Source organism: Equus caballus, chromosome 5 (genome assembly GCF_041296265.1).
Source record: "Equus caballus isolate H_3958 breed thoroughbred chromosome 5, TB-T2T, whole genome shotgun sequence".
NCBI lineage: Eukaryota > Metazoa > Chordata > Mammalia > Perissodactyla > Equidae > Equus > Equus caballus.
Window position 1 is genome coordinate 33334572 of NC_091688.1, and position 21516 is coordinate 33356087.

Below are 21516 nucleotides of genomic sequence, written 5' to 3' on the forward strand. Positions count from 1 at the left end.
AGTGAGGCGGCCCCAGCTGAGTGGCTGAGCGTCCACAGCCAGTCCTCGAGGCCTGGGGAGGACGGGCTGATCCAAGGTGACCCCGTGCCTGGGGTGACCCCTATTTAAATAGGCAGCCTCTGAGGGACATTGAAACCAGTGGGAGACCTTGTCCTCGGCCAGCCTTTCCGGTGGAAAGACCACGGCGCCTCCTTGTGGCCTCCGCAGGGACGGCGTGCTGGGATTCGCCTCGCCCAGGATGCTGCAAGGGCTGGTCCAAAGAAAACCCATCCTAGCGCCCCATTTAGACGGAGAAGTTCCGCTTGGACAGAGGGGCTCACCAAGAGACTGTCTCCAACTGCCCTCCTGGCGCTGTTGGGAGCTTGGTCTCCAGACCGGGGGCGCTGCCGACTCCCGGGTACGGGAACCTCCGGCGGAGTCTCAGTGCCTCTGACTGCTGAATCGTCCTCCTGTGGCGCGCCAAGAGCCGCCTTGCCCGAGGGAGAGCTCCCAGTCCAAAGGGCAAAATCACACGGAATTGCCGGCTTCTATCTGAGACAGACAGCCCTCCTCTACTGTGAATGGGATTCGGGATTCGAACGGAAGCTGCCAGAGCCCCTACACCTCGCGCCGTGAGCACAGCGCCACCCACGACCTGCGGCGGTGTGGTTGGGTGTACCCAGGTGACAGAGTTTTCTTCTGGGCTCTTTCCGTAGTGGCTGTATCTGCATCACTGTCTCTGTCTCTCTCTCTCCCCCGTCACTTTCCCCCCCTCACCTTCTTTCTCCTCTTCAATTTCCGGGTTCACCCCCACTCGCGCCCACCGGCATCCCCCAGACTGAGGCCCTGCAGGGTCCTGGGTGGGAGCTCAGTGCGGTTGCAGGTGGTGCCCTCTAGATGTTTCTGCAATCGGAACATTTCTATGATTCAGCTGCCAGCATTAAAGTTTTAAACGGCCACTTTGGAAAGCCTTTCCCATCCTCCTGTCCCGGGGTTCCTCTAGGACTAAAAACACGTAGTCCGCAGTGAAATGCTTGGTCCCTCCCGGCACCCTGTGGCGAATGCCTTCCTTAACTGAGCATGTATTGGGTGCCAGGCCCTCCTCCAGGCGAGGGTCTGCATGGTGAGCAAACTCCAGTCCCTGCCCCGTGGAGCTGTCCTCTGGAGGCCAGGAGAGGGCGACAGCGCTTTGGCGGCACAGCCCGCTGGTGTCCTTCCCACGTGTGTCTTCCCCTTCCCCGGGCCTGGGGGGAATCCAGGTGAGCGTGACAGGTGAAGTGCAGGGAAGAATGGCAAATGAATGACTTTGGCGCAAGAGGCTGTGGTCTCACCTGAAGCGAGGCGGCTTCAGAGGTGGTGCTTTGACCTTTCAGGCAGCAACCTCATCCTTTGTCTCTCACTTCCTGCCCTCGCTCTCCCTTGCTCCGTGGGCGCAGGTGGGGCAGCGGCCGGATCTCAGCCCTGAATAGTCACCGAGTTCTGCTCTGCGCGGTGTTTTCTCCTGGTCCTTATCAGATGCCATTGGTCTCTCTGCAACATTTGGGGCACCGAAGCCAACTTGACCTGCCTGATGCAAACATCTGGATTCCAGGGGAACTACCAGGGCCAGTGGCTGAAGGCACAAGCATCGAATCACCAGCTCTTCAGACTCCAGGTTGGTGCCACTCAACACTAGTATTAACCACACCATTACAGGATGCCACCCACACGTAGATTTGTGGGTGTGGCATCCTTACTTTTGTTTTTTAATTAATAGACATTTTTTATTGAGGTAACCGGTTTATAATATTGCATAATTTAAGATATACATCATTATATTTCGATTTCAGTGTACACTACATCATATTCACCACCCAAAGACTAACTACCATCTTTCACCCTACACATGTGGCCTATTACTCCTTTCTCCCTCCTCCCCTCTGGTAATCATACAGTATTTGACTTTCTCTGTCTGACTTATTTCGCTAAGTATAATACCCTCAGGTTCCGTCCATGTTATCACAAATGGCAAGATTGCATCATTTTTTACAGCTGAGTAGTATTCCATTGTGTATATCTATACCACATCTTTACCCATTCATCCATTGATGGGCGCTTAGGTTGTTTCCACGTCTTGGCTATTGTGAATAATGCTGCAATGAACATAGGGGTATAAATATCTTTTTGCATTTGTGTTTTCATGTTCTTTGGATAAATACCAAGAAATGGAGTGGCTGGATCATATGGTAGTTCTATTCTTAATTGTTTAGGATCCTCCATGCTTTTTCATGGTGGCTACACCAGTTTACATTCCCACCAGCAGTGCGTGAGGGTTCCCTTTGTTCCACATCCTCTCCAATACTTGTTATTTCTTGTCATTAATTACAGCCATTCTGACGAGTGTGAGGTGGTATCTCATTGCAGTTTTGCTTTGCATTTCCTTAATAATTAGCAATGTTGAACATCTTGTCAAGTCCTTTCGACAGTCTGTGTTTCTTCTTTAGAAAAATATCTGTTCCAATCCTTTGCCCACTTTTTAATTGCGTTGTTTGTTTTTCTGTGTTTGAGCTGTATGAGTTCTTTATATATTTTGGATAGTAACCTCATATCAGATCTAGGATTTGCAAATATCCTCTCCCAGATAGTGGCTTGTCTGTTTGTTTTGTTGATGGTTTCCTTTGCTGTGCAGAAGTTTTTTAGTTTGGTCCCATTTGTTCATTTTTTCTTTTGTTTCCCTTGCTTGGTCAGACATGCTATTCAAAAAGATACTGCTAAGTTTGATGTCAAAGAGTGTACTGCCTAGGTTTTCTTCTAGAAGTTTGATGGCTTCAGGTCTTACATTCAAGCCTTTAATCCATTCTGTGTTAATTTTTGTGCATGGTGTAAGATAATGGTCTGCTTTCATTCTTTTGCATGTGGCTGTTCAGTTCTCCCAACACCATTTATTGAAGAGACTTTCCTTTCTCCATTGTATTTTCTTGGCTCTCTTATTGAAAAGTAGCTGTCCATAGATGTGCAGGTTTATTTCTGGGATCTCAGTTCTGTCCCATTGATCTGTGTGCTGCTTTTGTGTCAGTATCACGCTGTTTTGATTACTATATCTTTGTAGTATATTTTGAAAGCGGGGCATGGGACACCTTCAGCATCATTCTTTTTTCTCAAGATTCTTTTGGCTATTCAGGGTTTTACATTGTTCTCTATAAATTTTGGTATTCTTTGTTCTATTTCTGTAAAAAGTGTCATTGGGACTTTGATAGGGATTGCATTGAATCTGTGGATTGCTTCAGGAAGTATGGATATTATAACTATGTTAATTCTTCCAATCCATGAGCATGGAATTTCTTTGCATTTCTTTATGTCTTCTTTGATTTCTTTGAACAATGTATTATAGTTTTCACTGTCTAGGTCTTTCACCCTTTGGGTTAAATTTATTCCTAGGTATTTTATTCTTTTTGTTGCAATTGTAAATGGGATTGTATTCTTAATTTCTCTTTCTGCTATTTCATTGTTAGTGTATAGAAACACAACTGATTTTTGTCTGTTGCTCTTTACCCTGCAGCTTTGCTATATAGTCATTACTTTTTAGAACAGTTTTGTGTTGACAGATAAATTGAGCAGATAGTATAGAGTTCTCACATACCCCCTGTTCTCCCTCACACAATTTCCACCATGATGGCATCTTGCATTATTGTGGTACACTTGTTAAAATGGATGAACCAATATTGATACTTTATTATTAACTAAAGCCCATAGTTTACATTAGAGTTCATTCTTTGTGTCCCACAGTTCTATGGGGTTTGACAGATGCATCGTGTCACTAATCCCCCAGCACAGTGTCATACAGAATAGTCTCACTGCTCACCAGTCCCGGCGCTTCCCTCCTCTCCTCCTCACAAGCCCACGGCAACCACAGACCTTTCCACTGTCTCTGCGATTTTGCCTTTTCCGGAATGTCCTATAGTTGGCATCATACAGTGTGTAGACTTTTCAGACTGGCTTTGTTCACTTAACACTATGTGTTTAAGGTTCCTCCACGTCATTTACGGCTTGATGGCTTGTTTCTTTCTATTGCTGAACACCATTCCATTGTACAGATGTACCTCAGCTTGTTTATCCAGTCACCTAAGGAAGGACATCTCGGTCCCTTCCACTTTTTGATAATTATGAAGAAAGCTGCTATAAGCACTCATCAGCAGATTTTTTTTTTAAAGATTTTATTTTTTTCCTTTTTCTCCCCAAAGCCTCCGAGTACATAGTTGTATATTCTTCGTTGAGGGCCCTTCTAGTTGTGGCATGTGGGACGCTGCCTCAGTGTGGCTTGATGAGCGGTGCCATGTCCGCGCCCAGGATTCGAACCGATGAAACACTGCAGTGGAGCGTGCGAACTTAACCACTCGGCCACGGGGCCAGCCCCACTCATCTGCAGATTTTTGTATGAACATAACTTTTCACCTCATTTGGGGAAATACCAAGGACTGTGATGGTTGGATCAAATGTAAGAGTATGTTTAGTTTTGTAAGAAACTGCCAAACTGTCTTCTAAAGTGGCTGTGCCATTTTTGTGTTCCCATCACTAAAGAATGAGAGTCCTATTGATCCATATCCTTGCCGACATTTGGTGTTATCAGTGCTTTGAATTTTAGTCATTCTAATGGGTATAGAGAGATATCTCACTGTCGTTTTAATTTGCAGTTCCCTAATGACAAATGACTTTATGCATATTTCAGAGGTTTCTTTGCCATCTGTATTTCTTTTTTTGGTGAAATGCCTTTTTAGATCTTTTGTCCATTTTTTAATTGGGAAGTTAGCTGTCTCATTGTTGAGTTTTAAGAGTTCTTTGTATATTTAGGATACCAGTCCTTCATCAGATATGTGTTTTGCAAAGATTTTCTCCCAGTCTGTGGCTTGCCTTTAATTAGCTTAACAGTGTCTTTCACAGAGCAGAAGTTTTTAATTTGAATGAAGTCCAACTTATCAATTTTTTCTTTCATGGATTGTGCTTTTAGCATTATATCAAAAAAGTCATCCCGAAACCCAAAGACACCTAGATATCCTTCCATGTTATCTTCTATAATTTTTGTGGTTTTTACACCTTATGTTTAGGACTATCATCCACCTTGTGAAAGGAAGAAGGTCTCTGTCTGGATTCTTTTTTTTTCAATGTAGGTGTCCAGTTGCTCCAGCATCATTTGTGGAAGAGACTATCATTATTCTTTCTCCATTGAATTGCTTTTGCTCCTTTGCAAACATTAATTGACTGCATTTATGTAGATCTATTTCTGATTTTGTTCCATTGACCTATTCTCTGTGTTTTCACCAGTTCCACACTGTTTGGATAACTGTAGCTTTCTAGCAGGTCTGGAAGTTGCTAGTGTCAGTCCTTTGGAGGTTTTTCTGATCTCCATCCTAAGAACCTGCTCAAGCACCTGCAGATAAAACTCACAGAAGTGTGGGGACTCACCCCCAAGTCTGGGCCCCCAGGAGTTTTAAACTCTCAACTATTCCACACTCAGCAGCCAGCAATTGGTCAGTTACCATTTAAGTGTCCCTAACAGTTGCTGGCTCCAGCAGCTCTGTTCCCAATGAGCTGTCATTCTCTGCATTAGCCTGTCTCGCTAGTGTTTGGGTGGCATCTCCTTGACATTCTCAAAATAAAAAATATTAGCTTAGGAAACTTAGGAAGTCACCCAATTTTTCCTAAGACTTTCTAAAAAAGACAGATCTTTGAAATGCAATGCTATCAGTTGCATAATAAAAGCTCTCCCCCAAAATAGGAAAATACGTAGGAAGAAATGGTTGATTCTATTATTGGGAGAGGGAGGTAAATATTTCTTACAGAACTCGTTAACTCTAGGGTAGGAATGATGTCAAAGATTTTAATCATCAGAGGGGTTTGTACTGAATGGAAGGTTCCCAAATTGCCATCCAAAGGTTGCAGCAGGTCATGACACATTCCTGTGGTTGGCAACAACAAAAAAATATAAGAATGAAAGTGTGGCTTTTCCTTGAAACTAGATATATTCAAGATAAAGAACTGTAATTAGTCTGCGATTGTGTCCTTTCTATTTTGTTGTCATTGAAATATCTTTCGTGTGAAATGATATTGATAATAGATGTTTGATTTTTGCTTTTTAACCTCTAGTTGGCTAATTTTAAAATTTTGTAACTTTATGTTGTTTCCCACGGAAGGAAATGAACTTGATGATGAGTTCTAAGTCTAGGATTCTGTGTTGAGCCTAGGCTCTCCCTGAGAAAACTGAAGTTCTCATCTCCTTTGGGCAAAGAATGTGGACAGAGGACACCACTGGGCTTTCCTCATAAAGGACTCAGCAGCAATCCTCAGAGAGTTTGAAAAACAAGCCCAGGATCCCCACATAGCAGTGAATTTTTCATTCCAGGCAGTCGAGGAAGAAGGGAGGAGTAAGAGAAAGCTCCTATACCCCTGTGGAAGGAGAATTCGGGGGCTGTGATCAAGTCGATGATTAAGTCTCCCATCCCTTTCTCTTTGGGGTTTAATGCTCGAAGGGAAATAGAAAGTGATCATTAGGACAGTGACTTTCTGCATCTCGGTTTTATCTTTTCAATGACGATGACCAGATTGTGTTCTCTACTATTTTTCTTCCTAGCCAGGAGAGGGGTCAGTGCCCATGAGTCACTTTCTTAGGAGCAGCAATTCCTTTCTGTTAGTGGTTCAATGGAGAAGAGGTAACAGCGCTGTGCTAAGATATTCCCAGCAGCAGGGTCTACCCTGCATCGCAGTGGATGTCTCTGAGCTGCAGAAACCCTTCAGCATGCTGCGGGCTTCAGACCTGGGGAGATCATTTCTGAGCCTCTGGTAGAGTCTTTTACTGTTACTCCTTTAAGTGGTCTCTCCTCTCACACCCAGTCATGTGACATCCTCTTCTTCCCAGCCTGACTGTCCAAGGATAGGACCCTCCGAGGAAATGAGGGTGTGGAGAGGAAATACGTGGAAAAAGCAAGAGGGCGCCAAACCACCTAGCAGGATAGTACAGAGAAGTGGGGAAAATAACTGTTTTCCTTCACAGGGGTGCTGGGACAATTTGAAATCAATATAGGAAAGAAAATTAAACAACTCTTACCTCATAATAAATACAAAACTTAATTACAGGTGGATTGGAGATTTATATGTGAAACATAAAACAATAGTGCTTCTAGAATATTACATAGCTGAATATCTTCATGACCTAAGAATAAGGAAAGCTTCAATAAGACACAAAAGGAAAAAGAAACAATAAGTTGCAATTCATTATAATTAAGAACCTCTGTTCATCAAAGATACATAAAGAGAGTGAAAAAGCAAGCCACAGAGTGGGAAAAGATTTTGTAACACATAGCAAAAGGCTTGTCTCGAGAACATATAAAGAACTCCTAAAAATCCCACACGGCATTATCATTGTTCTGTGCGGTCGAGTTGGTTGTCAAAGGAAACAGTCTCAGAAGACCTGGGTCTTGACCTGTGGAGTCTGACAGGCTGGCTCCCTATAACGTCTGTCAGCGTGCTTTCCTGGCACCTTCATCTTTGTTATTCCAGGGCTGCGCCATTGCCCTCCTCAGAATATTTCAGTGTTTACAGGTTGTCGTCTAGATCTCACACATTACTTGTTAAATTTATCTCCAAATATTTCATCTTTTATTGTTATTGTAAATGGAATCTTTTCTTCCATTCTGTTTTCTAGCTTGTTATTCACGTATATAAGAGAGTCATTGATTTCTGTATGTGCTGTGTCTCATGGTCCACTGTGATGGGTTTGCTCTTGGTGCTAAAGGGGCAGGAACAGATGTACAAGGATGGAAGGGTGTCTCCTCTAAAATTACAAGAAAGTGGAACTAGAAGCCAAAGTCCACTGCAAGCCTACGGTATAAAGGAGAACAAAGGCATCCGATAATTCAAGTGGCCCAGGCCAGGCCAGGCCTGCAGAAAAGGAAAGGACAGAATTGCCCGTGATAATGCTCAGTGTGCTGCTTAGTGAATTGTTCAGCCAAGTGGAGACCAAAATATCTAAGGGACTTGTTATCAGTTGAATTGTGCCCCAAAAGATGTTGAACTGCCAACCCCAGTACCTCAGAATATGACCTTATTTGGAAATAGGGTCTCTGGCGAGGAGAAGTTCAGACGATGTCATTAGGGTGGGCCCTAATCCAGTGTAACTGGTCTCCTTATGAAAAGGGGAAATTTGGGCCCAGAGACAGACCGTCATGTGAGGATGAAGGCAGAGATCAGGTGCTGCATCGACAAGCGAAGGAACGCCAAAGATTGCCAGTGAACAACGAGAAGCTGGGGGCGAGCTGAGGACAGACTCCCCCTCACACCCCTCAGAAGTCAGCCCTTCTGACACCTGGATCTCGGATTTCCAGCCTCCAGGACTGTGGCATCAATTTCTGTTGTTTAAGCCACCCACTGTGTGGGATTTTGTTACAGCAGCTCCAGCAAACTAGTACAAGATCCTAAGTGGGAAATAGAAATTCTAGGACAGTGGTTCTCAGTTGTGGTTCCCAGACCAGCAGCATTAGAATCACCCAGGAACTTGCTGGAAGTGCACACTCCTGGGTCCCTCTCTATATCTGCTGAATCGGGAACTCTGGGAGTGGGCTCCAGCAATGTGTTTTAATAAGCCTTTCAGATTATTCTGATGCACGGTACAGCTTGAGAGCCACTGGTCTGAAGAAATTCCCTATTCTTGGGCAGCTGGAAGGACTCTGAAAAATGGGAATCTGAAACTGTTGAACCAGACATAGCTTTATTCACAGTGGGCTTCTTTCTCAACATTTTTTATTCTGGTATAATACACATGACATAAAATTGACCATCTTAACCATTTTTAAGTGTACCATTCAGTGGTATTAAGTAAGTTCTTACTGTTATGCAACCGTCACCATCATCCATTTCTGTAACTCTTTTCATCTTGCAACACTGAAACTCTATACCTATTAAACAATAAATCTCCATTCTCCCCCGCCCCAGGCCCCGGCAACCACCATTCTACTTTCTATCTCTATGATTTCATTACTCTAAGTACCTCATATTAGTGGAATTATACGGTATTTGTCTTTTTGTGACTGGCTTACTTCACCTAGCGTAACGTCCTCAAGGTTCATCCATGTTGTAGCATATGTCAGCGTTTCCTTGCTTTTTAAGGCTGAGAAATATTCTATTGTATGTATATACCATATTTTGCTTATCCATTTATTAATGGACATTGGGTTGCATCCACTTTTTAGCTATTGTGAATAATGCTGCTATGAACATAGGTATACAAGTATACCTCTTCAAGACATGCTTTGAAATCTTTTGGGTATATACCCCCAAAGTGGAATTTCTGGGTCATATGGTCATTCTACTTTTAATTTTTTGAGGAACTGCCTTACTGTTTCCCACAGGAGCTGTGCCATTTTACATTCCTACCAACAGTGCACAAGTGTTTTTCTCCACATCCTCTTCAACACTTGCTTTTTGTATGTTTTAATCATGACCATCCAAATGGGTGTGAAGTGGTACCTGAGTTTATCTAGTGATTAGTGGTGTAGAACATCTTTTCATGTGCTTATTGGCCTTTTGTATATTTGTATACAAATTTTTTCTCCCATTTTTTAATTGAGTTGTTTGGACTTTTGTTGCTGAGTTTTAGGAGTTCTCTGTATATTCTGAATCTTAATCACATATCAGATATATGAGTTGCGAATATTTTCTACCATTCCATAGGTTGTCTTTTTCTCTGCTAATAGTGTCTTTGGATGCACAAAATTTTCCCATTTTCATGAAGTACAATGTGTCTGCTTTTTCTTTTGTTGCCTATGCCTTTGGTGTCATTTCCAAGATACTATCGCCAATTTCAACGTCATGAAGATTTTTCCCTCTGTTTTCTTCTAAGAGTTTTATGGTTTTAGGCCTTACATTTAGGTCATGGATCTACTTTTAGTTAATTTTTGAATATAATGTAATGTAAGGGCCCAACTTCATTCTTTGGCGTGTGAATATCCAGTTTTCCCAACACCATTAACTGAAAAACTTGTCCTTTCTCCATTGAATAGTCTTGGCATCCTTGTCTAAATCATTTCACCACATGTGCAGGGGTTTATTTCTAGGCTCACTGTTCTATTCTGTTTGTCTATATGTGTGTCTTTATGCCAGAATCACACTATTTTCTTTTTAAAGATTTTATTTTTTCCTTTTTCTCCCCAAAGCCCCCTGGTACATAGTTGTATATTCTTCATTGTTGGTCCTTCTAGTTGTGTCATGTGGGACGCTGCCTCAGTGTGGTTTGATGAGCAGTGCCATGTCCGCGCCCAGGATTCGAACCAACGAAACACTGGGCCGTCTGCAGCGGAGCGTGCGAACTTAACCACTCGGCCACGGGGCCAGCCCCGGGAATCACACTATTTTGATTATTGTAGCTTTGTAGTATGTTTTGAAATCAGGAAGTGTGAGTCCTCCTGTTTTCTTCTTTTTCAGGATTCTTTTGGCTCATCGGGGTCCTTTGAGATTCCATATGAATTCGGGATGGTTTATTCTATTTCTGAAAAAAAAATATCATTGGGATTTTGGTAGGGAATGCATGAAATCTGCAGATCACCTTGGGCAGTATTGATTTCTTAACAATATTAAGTCTTCCGATCCGTGAGCATAAGATGTCCTTCTATTTCTTTATGTCTTCCTCAATTTCTTTCAGAAATGTTTTATAGTTTTCAATGTACAAGTCTTTCACCTCCTTGGCTAAGTTAATTCCTAAGTATTCTATTCTTTTTGACGCTATTGTAAATGGAATTGTTTTCTTAATTTCCTTTTAAAGATGTTCATTGTTAGTGTATAGAAATGCAACTGATTTTCCTGGGTTGACTCCATATCCCACTTCCTTGCAGAAATCATTTATTAGTTCTGACAATATTTTTGTGGAGTCTTCAAGGTTTTCTACATCTAAGATCATGTCATCTTGGATGTAGAAAATTTTAGAAATTTTACTTCTTCCCTTCCAATTTGAGTGCCTTTTATTTCTTTTTCTTGCCAAATTTCTCTGGCTAGAACTTCTTGTACTATGTTGAACAGAAGTAGAAATGCATCCTTGCCTTGTTTCTTATCTCGGAGGAAAAGCTTTCAGTTTCACCACTGAGTATGATGCTCACTGTGGGTTTTTCATATATGACTTTCATTATGTTGAAAGAGTTTCTTTCTATTCCTGTTTTGTTTTTTATCATGAAAGGGTGTTGATTTTTGTCAAATGCTTTTCCTGCATTGCTGGAGATGATCATGTGGTTTTTATCCTTCATTCTGTTAATGTGGTGATTACATTGATCGATTGTTGTATGTTGAGCCATCTTTGCATTCCAGGAAGAAATCCCCCTTAGACATGGTGTATAATCCTGTTAATATACTGATGAATTCGATTGCTAATATTCTGCTAACATTCTGGGGCTTTTTGCATCAATGTTCATAGGGATATTGGTCTGTAAGTTTTCTTTTCTAGTAGCATCTTTGTCTGACGTTGGTATCAGGATGCTGCTGACCTCATTGAATGAGTGAGTGTTTCCTCTTCTTCAATCTTTTGATAAGTTTGAAAAGGATTGATGTTGTTTCTTCTTTAAATGTTTGGTAGAATTCACTAGTGAAGCCATGAGATCCAGGGTTTTTCTTTGTCAGGAGATTGTGATTATTGATTCAATCTCCTTAGTAGTTATAGTAAGATTATAGTAAGACCTATAGTTATAGGTCTATTCAGATTTTCTATTTCTTGGTGATATAGTTTTGGCAGGTTTTGTTTGTCTATGAATGTGTCCATTTTATCTCAGTTATCCAACTTGCTAGCATATAATTTTTCGTAGTTCACTCTTATACCCTTTTGCTTTCTGTAGAATCAGTAGTAATTCCCCTCATTTCATTTCTGATTTTAGTAATTTGAGTCTTTTCTCTTTTTTCCTTAGTCCACCTAGCTAAAAGATTGACAATTTTGTTGAGGTTTTCAAAGAAACAACTTTTGGTTTCCTTGGCTTTCTCTATTCTTTTTCTATTCTCCATTTCATCTATCTCTGCTCTAATCTTTATTTCGTCCCTTCTGCTAGAGTTTGGTTGAGTTTATTCATCTTCTATTTCCTTAAGTTGTAAAGGTGGATTATTGATTTGAGACCTTTCTTCTTTTTCAATGTAAACATTTTCAGCTATAAAGTTCCCCCTTAGTGCTGCCCTTGCTGTGTCCCATAAGTTGTGGTTTAGTTTTCATTTGCCTCTATGTATTTTTAATTTCCCTGGTGATTTATTCTTGATCAATTGTTTGCTTAAGAGTGTGTTGTTCAATTTCCACACATTTAAAAATTTTCCACTTTTCCTTCTGTTGTCAACTTCTAACTTCACCCAGTTGTTGTAGGAGAAGATACTTTCTATAATATCTATCTTTTAAATCTATTGAGACTTAATTTGTGGCCTAACCTATGCCTTTCGTAGAAAATGACCCATGTGCACTTGAGAAGAATGTGGATTCTGTTTTTGTTGGGTAGAGTACTCTGTATCTATCTGTTCAGTAAAGTTCATTTATTGTGTTTTCAAGTCCTCTATTTCCTTATTTCTCTTCTCTCTGTTCTGTGCATTATTGAGAGTAGACTAGTAGACTATGAGAGCAGACTAGTAGAGTATCATTGAATAATAGTTTCCAAATATTACTGTAGAACTATTTCTCCTTTCAATTATGTGAATCTTGACTTCATATATGTTTAATGGGCTGTTATTAGTTGCATAAACGTTTATAATTGTTATATATTCTTGCTGTATTGAATCATTTATTAATATATAATGTCCTTTGTCTCTTGGAATTTTTTTATTTAAAGTCTATTTTGTCTGATATTATTAGAACCAATCCTGCTCTCTTTTGGTTACTCTTGGTATGGAATATTGTTTTCCCTTCTTTCACTTTTAACTTATTTGTGTCCTTGGATCTAAAGTGAGTCTTTTATAGAGAGCAAACAGTTGGAACATGTTTTTTTAATCCATTCTGCCAATTGGAGAATTTAATCGATTTATATTTAAAATAATTGCTGATAAGGAAGGACTCACTTTGTTTTCCACATGCCTTATAGCTTTTTTGTCCCTCATTTTCTTCATTACTGTCTTCTTTTGTATTTAGTTGATTTTTTGGTAGTGAAAATTTAAATTCCTTGCCTATTTCCTCTTGTGCATTTTCTACGGCTATTTTCTTTGTGGTTCCCATGGAGATTATATTTAACATCCTAAAGTCATAACACTGTATTTGAATTTATACCAGCTTAACTTCAATATCATACAATAACTCTGCTCCTTTAGAGCTCTGTCCCCATCCATTCAGTTGTTGATGTCACAGAATTACATCTTTATACCTTATGTGTCCAAACACATAAACTAATAATTTTGGAATGCACTATTCTCTTAAATAGAAAACAAAATGTATTGTCAGTGTTTGAATAATTTACATATATATATGTGTCCCCCCCACCATTCCCCTCACTTCACCCTCCCTCCCGCTGCACTCTTTGAGTCGGGGAACGTGTCTTAGTTTTCTTTACATCTGTTGCAGAGTTTACCACAATGCAGTGATTCTTCAGCAAAAGTGCCTGAAAACTTCTTTTTAATGAGTGTGTGAAATAGAATTGAAGTAGACTTTTTTAAACCCTTGAGAATGCAGTATAATAAAAGCTAACAGGTATTAAGCAGTTAGTATAAGTCAGGCATTCTTTTAAGGGCTCTATATAATATTTCATCTAATTTTTATGGAAACCACATGTGAGGAGTTTACTATTATTATCTGTATTTTAGTATTATCTTTATTATCTGTATTCAGTAAAAGGAACTGAGACTCTGATATATGAATAGCTTTCCAAGGGTCAGGTGATTTTAGGGAGCCATGATGTGGGCTAATTTCATCTAAGTCCAGAGCTTAGATCTTTAACCACTTCACTCCACAGGTGTGAGGCACAATGAAAACAATGACAGCTGAAAACTTTCCCAGTTGAGAGATCTCTGTGGTCACTCCAGGTTAGAAGGGAGAACAATGAAGGGAAAGTCACCTTCTCAGAAAGGTCCTTTCTGACATTCTTTTCTGGAGTTTGGGCTGCTCCTCCAGATGTCCTCATCTGAGCGCTTATCACCTTGCACCAAAATAGCCTGTGGATTCCACCACTGGCAGCTGTAGAATGGGGCTCATGGGTCTCCTCTATCACTGGACCCCCAGCCCTTAGCCTAAAACCTAGTACACATTCCATAAATATTGTTGGAATGAACGCATCAAAGAATACGTGAAAAAGAAGAAATGCTCCCTCATCTGTCCCATCACTGGTCTGTGCACTCCCACACAGGAGGTGGGTCACATACAGGGGAACACCAACCAGAGCTGTAAACTTATTCAGGTTCCCTGACATCTTCTCCATTTGGAGGAAGGGCAGCTGAGAGCAATGAGGGGCAGAGATGTCTGTGTTTGGGGATAGAGAATGCAGACAAAAGGAAAAAATAGAGGAAGAAAGGTGGTAGAGAGCTATTAACAATTTCTGACCCAGGGCCACATCAATCAAGTTTAAACCAAGATAAATCTCCCAGATATTTTCACAGCAAACTTGCTCCCCTTCCTCATCCCCTTCTTCCCATTTCTGTCCTTCTTCTTCTTCTTTCCCTTCTTCTCTTTCTCCTCCTACTGTTCCTTCCTGTTCCTCCTCTTCTTCTAATGTCCCCAAGGCCTAAGGACTGTGGACTTCATGTTCTAGCCAGTGAGTGGTAATTGACACTTGGGGTGGAGAGAACTGGAGGGGCTTGTTACATCAGATTTGCATCCGAGAGGAAAACACAATAAGATGTCTAAGATTTAGTCATGGGTCAGGACTGACGTCACCAACATCCTATCTGCACTAACACATTTGAGATGATTTGGCTACTTGGCTCCTTTTGTATAAGCACCTGACGATAGGAGCACAGGAGCAGTCAAACCACAGCCCAGGAAAAGTCACCATCATCACAGGACTCCCAGTCCCATCCATCCCCAGGGAGATTGCCCCACAACTACAGCTAGAATATACCAGATCTGGTTACTGGGAGTATCTCTTTCCTTATGTAGTGCTCCCCTTAAAAGAACTCATTCTTTTTTAGGATCTTCAGGTTAAGGATGCAAATTGATCAGTCCTTCTGGATGAGTTAGGAAGGGTTAGGATAAAGTGCTTCCCCCTGCCTTGAATTCCTCTGGCTATTTTAACGGCTACTTGAGAGAGGGGTGAGGGTTGACCTGCTCCTCTAGCAAGATTCCTGAGCCCTAACATTCCAAGCACACAAGTGGTTAAAGTAGAATCAACCATAAGAGTAGACATTCTTTTGAACTATGTTACAGTGCTTCATCCTCTGCAGCAAAAGAATTCACAAAAACACCAACCTTGAATTAATGTGATTTATTTTCCTATCCTCTGCCAATAACATTCTACTTACTAGGTAAGTTGTTCCCCATCCTTGGGATCCCATGGTTGGGAGAAGACGTCTGGGTCCCATGCCGAGGAGCTCTCACTGATAGATGAAAAGCACAGCTGCCTCAGTTGTCTCCAGCCTGTTGCTAAAACTAGCATGAGTTCTGTATCTATGCCAATCAAAACCACAGAAATCCCCCCAAAACTGCAAGGGGTCAGCTCTGGGGAGAATCCTCCTCCACCAATGCAGTGCTGGGAAATAAGGAGAGGGAGACATGGCAATGAGAGGTCTGTCAGTGAGGCCAACGACATCTTAGTGGGACTCTCTGGTCCTCATCAGACTTTCCATTGGCAACGTTGATCTATTCCTCACGTAAAAACCTCTCTTCCTTTAGCTCTAGTGATTTCATTACCTCATGGCTTTTCTTCAACTTCTCTGAACATTCATCCTCAGGTTCCTTGGCTGGGTTCTTCCTTCATGAATTCCGTAAGTGTTGTTCCCTAATAGAGGACACATCTCTCTCTCCCTTGTAGATTGCATGACCCCTTTGGCTTCAGTTACTAATAATTAACTGATGACCCCCAAAATCTCTACTTCCAATCCAAATATTTCTTGTGCTGAAGACCTCAAAATCCGGCTGCCACCTGGATGTCCACACAAGTACCTCAAGCTCTACATGACCAAAGGAGAGTCCATCATATCCCTCTTTACCCCAAAACCAGTTCATCAAGCAGACATCCTGACTTGATAAATGACCATCAGTCACCCGAATGAAGATCATGGGGCTATTCTAAACTTATTCCCTTCCCATCTTCTGTATTCAACCGGTCACAAATTTAAAATCTTTAGGATTCATCATTACCCACCATTCATCCCCAAGCACACTGCTCTACTTCAGGCTTTATCTGGACTATTGAACCTAACTCAATACTGGTCTGCTTGTCCCTACTAGAGTACGTGACCACTGTGCAAACAGCATGATCTTCATAAAATATAAAGATGACCAGGTCAGTCTTCCCTTTAAATAATTTAATGTTCCCATCATCTACAGCATAAAGTCCAAAATCATCTTCATGATGTAAAAAGTCCCTCCATGATCTGGCTCCTGTTACATGGCCAACATCAGCTCCTGCCTCTACTCGACATACGTCCCATGCTCCAAATTTACAAAGCATCTTCCTGCTCCTACAACATGGCATGCTCTCTCTAACATTAATGATTTGGAATGTGATCTTCCCTCAACCTAAATTGCACTGATACATCCTAAACTTTTGGACACCACTCAAGACATAGCTCAGAAGTTACCTTTCTTGCAGTTGCTACCCCTGACACCCTAGCAGAGTCAGGGCTCCTATAGCCCCTCATTAATATTTCTATATACCTTGGATGCATCAGACTACAATTGTGTGTTTGTGTGAATGCCTGTCCTACTACATACTGAGCATGCCATATTCATGTCTCCCACAGCAGCACAGCATAGGTGCTCACTGCGTGCTTTGTTGAGGTGCATGCAGGCACATGTACACACTATACTACACATGCTTTGGGCCACGGTTGAAAGGACCCATGAGAGCCAGGTTGTCACAAAGAGAAGGAAGGCACAGAGACCCACTTGTTTAGTGTCCCCACACTCATCATTCCCCCATCGGATCCCAGGTCCTCCTAGACAGCAAAACTGCCTCATCCTGAGTGAGAGAGGGACAAGCTGATGGCTGAGGAAAGAAAAACAGGATCTTCAGGGTCAACTGCCGGCAGCTAAGTCTCAGAATACATGGCTCTTGACCCCCGCCCAGTGGCGATAGGTGGTAACTGTGACCAAATAACACCAAGATGCAAAAAATCAGTCACTCCCTCTAGCAATATCAAACATTATATTAGATCTCCAGACCAGAGAGAAGATGACAAGTCTCCAGAAATCAGTCCTGAGGACACAGAATATATAATCGAAATGACTAAGAATTCAAAATACTATCAAAGATAGACATGTTGAAATGCTCCAGATAGTGGAGAGAGAACTAAGACTAAAAATAAGTGAAAAAAGTCTCTGAGAAATATCTGATTCAGGAAATGCAACATAAGAATCATAGGTATTCAAGAAGGAGAAGAGAAGCAGAATGAAGTAGAAAGCTTGTTCAAAGAAATAATAGCAGAGAACGTCCCAAACCTAGGGAAGGAAATGGAAATCCCTGTGGAAGAGGCTATCAGATCTCTTAAATATGTCAATGTAAAAAGACCTACTGCAAGGCAGATAGCAGTGAAACTGGCAAACGTGAATGACAAAGAAAGAATACTAAGGGCAGCAAGGCAGAAGAAAATAACCTACAAAGGAACCCCCGTTAGGCTTACAGCAGATTTCTCTGCAGAAAACTTACAGGCTAGGAGAGACTGTAATGACATGTTCAAATCTTTGAAGGACAAAAGCTTTCAGCCAAGAATACTCTATTCAGTGAAAATATCCTCAGATATGATGGAGAAATAAAAACTTTCCCAGACAAACATAAGGTAAGGGAGTTCATAGCCACAAGACCCCCGCCCACAACAAGAAATCCTCAAGAAGGCCCTCATACCTGAAAAAAAAAAAAAAAGGAGAAGAGGGTTACAAAGCACGGAGTAAGGAGTTAAATGGGCAGACAGAATAAGAGCAGGGTTGCCAGCACTCAAGTACAGCATGTAAGAGAAAGGGAAGGAAAATAGCAAAAACAAAGATAATCTCGTCATTTTAACCAGAAACTCATAACACAAGGTGGAATAAGATGTGAAAGAAACAACTTAGGAGGGGAAGAGGAAAAGGACTGAATCGATTTAGACTAAGGAAATAGGAGGCCATCAGAAAAGGGACTATCTCATCCACAATATTTTGAATACAAACCTCATGGTAACCACTAAAGAAAAAAGCAGAACAGAGACACAAATAATAAATAAGGAGAAAACAAAGAAACACAACATAAGCAATTACATATCTCGACTGGTAGACCAAAATACACAGGATGAGAAACAAAGGAAATGCAAGAAAACTGGAAAACAAGTGATAAAATGGCAGCATTAAGCCCTCATATATCGATAATCACCCTAAATATAAATGGATTGAATGCTCCAATAAAAAGACACAGAGTAGTGAGTTGGATTAAAGAACAAGACCCAAAAATATGTTGCTTCCAGGAAACACATCTCAGCTCCAATGACAAACACAGGCTCAGAGTGAATGGATGGAGGATGATACTCTAAGTCAATGGCAAACAAAAGAAAGCAGGTGTTGCAATACTTATATCAGACAACGTAGACTTCAAGATAAGACAGGCAAAGAGAGACAAAGAGGGGCAATGTATAATGATCAAAGAGACATCCCATCAGGAAGAAATAACACTTATAAATCTCTATGCTCCCGACACAGGCGCACCAAAATACATAAAGCAACTTTCTCCCTCTTCTCTAATTGTACCTTCTGATTCCAGCTGCACCATGGTGGTGACCCAGACGAGCAACCATGGAGATCCTGGGAGGGTTGTGGAGGATCCTTGGGGTTACACTTGATAATTCTTTATAAACTTACCCAGGAACAGATTGTTTTCTAGATTTTGCAGAATCAAGTATTTATAAATCAAACAATCGTTCTTTTTATTTTTCTGTCTCTCATAGCAGAACTTTACTGCCTAATTATCCTAAAGTGCTGCCTTGGCAGGGATGACTGGCCCCCAAATTTGTGCTCCCTTCCAAGGTGAAGAGTTACTGCTGGCAAGCAGCTGTCCAGCCACAGACCCCGGGTCTCAGTGTCTAGTGCACGTGGGAGGGACCATGTGACTAGTCCTCACCAAAAGATCTTGAGCAGAGGTGATTTGTGTCACCTCTGGCTGAGCCGGTGAAATTCCAAGTACATGGCCTTTCATCTCTCTCTTTGATTGTCATCTGTCTGCACGCAGAGGATCCGGCATTGGTGACAAGGTAGAATCACAAGACAGAAGGAGCTTGGATCCTGAGTCACCATTTCAGAAGAGAGCTGCCCAGAAGAGCTGCCTGACCAGGAATATCCACTTCAAATTTTCGTGAGCGAGAAATAAACGTTAATTGCCCTAAGTTGCTGAGATTCAGGATTGTTTGTTACAGCAGCTAGAATCAGTTACTCTGACTCGAAAACTTTCTTCCTTAGAGTGAAGATGAGGGTGAAAAAGACAATGGGGGTAAAGGAGAGGACGGCCCCATTGGTCACATATGTAAGAAGAACACAGATAACTAGAAACCCAAGTGCCTAGAGTTCCATACTTCATATGTGGAATCAGCATCTCTAATTGTCCTGCCTAAAACCACGGTGCTCAGATCTAATACTCATCAAGCTGCAGTGTGCAGGCCTGCACAGAGGTTTAGAACAAATGAGTTAGGGTCCTTTAAGTTTCTTGTGGCAGCAGAGTGCCTGCCAAATAGAAGCACTCGATAAACGTTTGTTGAATTGGATAGTTTGAGAGTCAGATGTGAAACGATTACTCACAGTACAAGATAAGTGTCCAAGCAGGGCTAGGGGAACAGATGATAGAACAACCAGTTTCACTTACACATGTCAGTGGTTGGAGAAAAGCTCACAGTTTCTGGCTGTCTCTACAGAACAAACACACAGCACAGGGTTCCTTATACTTCTTGGGTAGAAATGAAGCCCACAGCTTGGGCCTCACCTCCTGTCAGTGCTGCTCTGGGAATTCCCAGGCCTCCCTGACTTTTCCGCTGGTGGTCCCATCCGAGTCACCCTTTGCCGGCCCCCTTTCCTCCTTCCTCCTCCCCTCTACCCCCCTGCTGCATCCTCGCACTGCCCCTCCCAGCACCTCTGCTCTAGGAAGGCTGGGGCTTCTTGCCCTCACCAGGGAGATGTTCTTGCCTATTTCCCTGCTTGGCTGCCAGCCCCCACTGCTCACCAAGCCCTCTGAGCCCTGTGCTTGTCTTCTCCATCCTTTGATGAGAGGGCTGCACTGTGGCTCCTGGGACCAAGAGGGAGGAAACCAGCACCCCTCTCTCCAGCTGACTGTCATCTCTCCACTTCTGCCTTCTGCTCACACTTTTCAAGTTCACTGAAGAGGCTCCCTGGGTAGCAGGCATTTGGCATGGCCTGTGGGCTCCCTACTTCTCATAAGAAGTCAGGCCTGGGTCCAAGGAGTCAATGCCTTTGAGATCTTTAGGGGGAGTTTGGGTTTAAAACACATTTTGATATACTCAAACATGTCTCATGATCTTTAAAATAAAAAGGTGAATCCAAAGTATTCTGTAAAATTGGGGTGGAGGACGGGGCCAGTCCAGTGGTGCAGTGGTTAAGTTCACACATTCTGCTTTGGCGGCCCAGGGTTCATCAGTTCAGATATGGGGTGGGGACATGGCACCGCTTGGCAAGCCATGCTGTGGCAGGCGTCCCACATATAAAGTAGAGGAAGATGGGCATGGAGGTTAGCTCAGGGCGAGTCTTCCTCAGCAAAAGGGAGAGGAAGATTGGCAGCAGATGTTAGCTCGGGGCTAATCTTCCTCAAAAAAAAGAAAACAACGATTGGGGTGGAGGTGGCCCAGAGGGTTCATTTCTCAAGCTGCTTCCTGATCTTGTCTTCTCAGTGGAGCAGTTCACCACTACTCACTTCGGCCCCTGGAGGGCACCAGAGACTGTTTGCTGTACAGAGAACAGCGCCTAGATGGAAACCAGACAGGTTCTGGGGCAGCAATCAGCTGTGTGACCAATGGCTAGAGTCAGCGTTTGGCCAGCTCTGGAAGCCCAGGCACAGGCATATCCCTGCAGAGTTCTGCAAGGCAGGTAGATGATAACTGGGGTACCAGGACGATGACAGGACCCAGAAGGCAGAGTTCTAGCTCCAGCTCCGCTATCAGCTAGCTGTGTGGCTTTGAAAAGTCACTTAACTTCTCTCGACTTTAGTTTCCTCTTATGTAAAAAGATGAGGTGGAAGGAGGTGACCCAAAAGGTGTCTTCCAGCTTTAGAGCTTTCAATTGCTCTGAGTAAGAAAAAAATGGGAAATGATAGAACAGCATGGATTCTTATTTCCTGGAACCTCTGAAAATGTCCCTGTCCTGGTCCCAGACCTCAGTGTGACCAGGAACAGGCATGGCAAGATGGCTGGGATGGCAGTAATGTCAGAGCTGAATGACAAGGGAGGAGAATG

At 42.3% G+C, this 21516-nt stretch overlaps 1 long non-coding RNA gene across 1 annotated transcript; it reads left to right on the forward strand.

Annotated features, from left to right (window-relative positions):
- Nucleotides 1-207: 207 nt before the first annotated feature.
- On the forward strand, nt 208-19444 carry LOC111771949 (uncharacterized). Its single transcript, XR_011439091.1, has 3 exons — nt 208-662; nt 1495-1633; nt 19293-19444. It is a non-coding gene; the product is annotated as an uncharacterized lncRNA (long non-coding RNA).
- Nucleotides 19445-21516: the final 2072 nt, after the last annotated feature.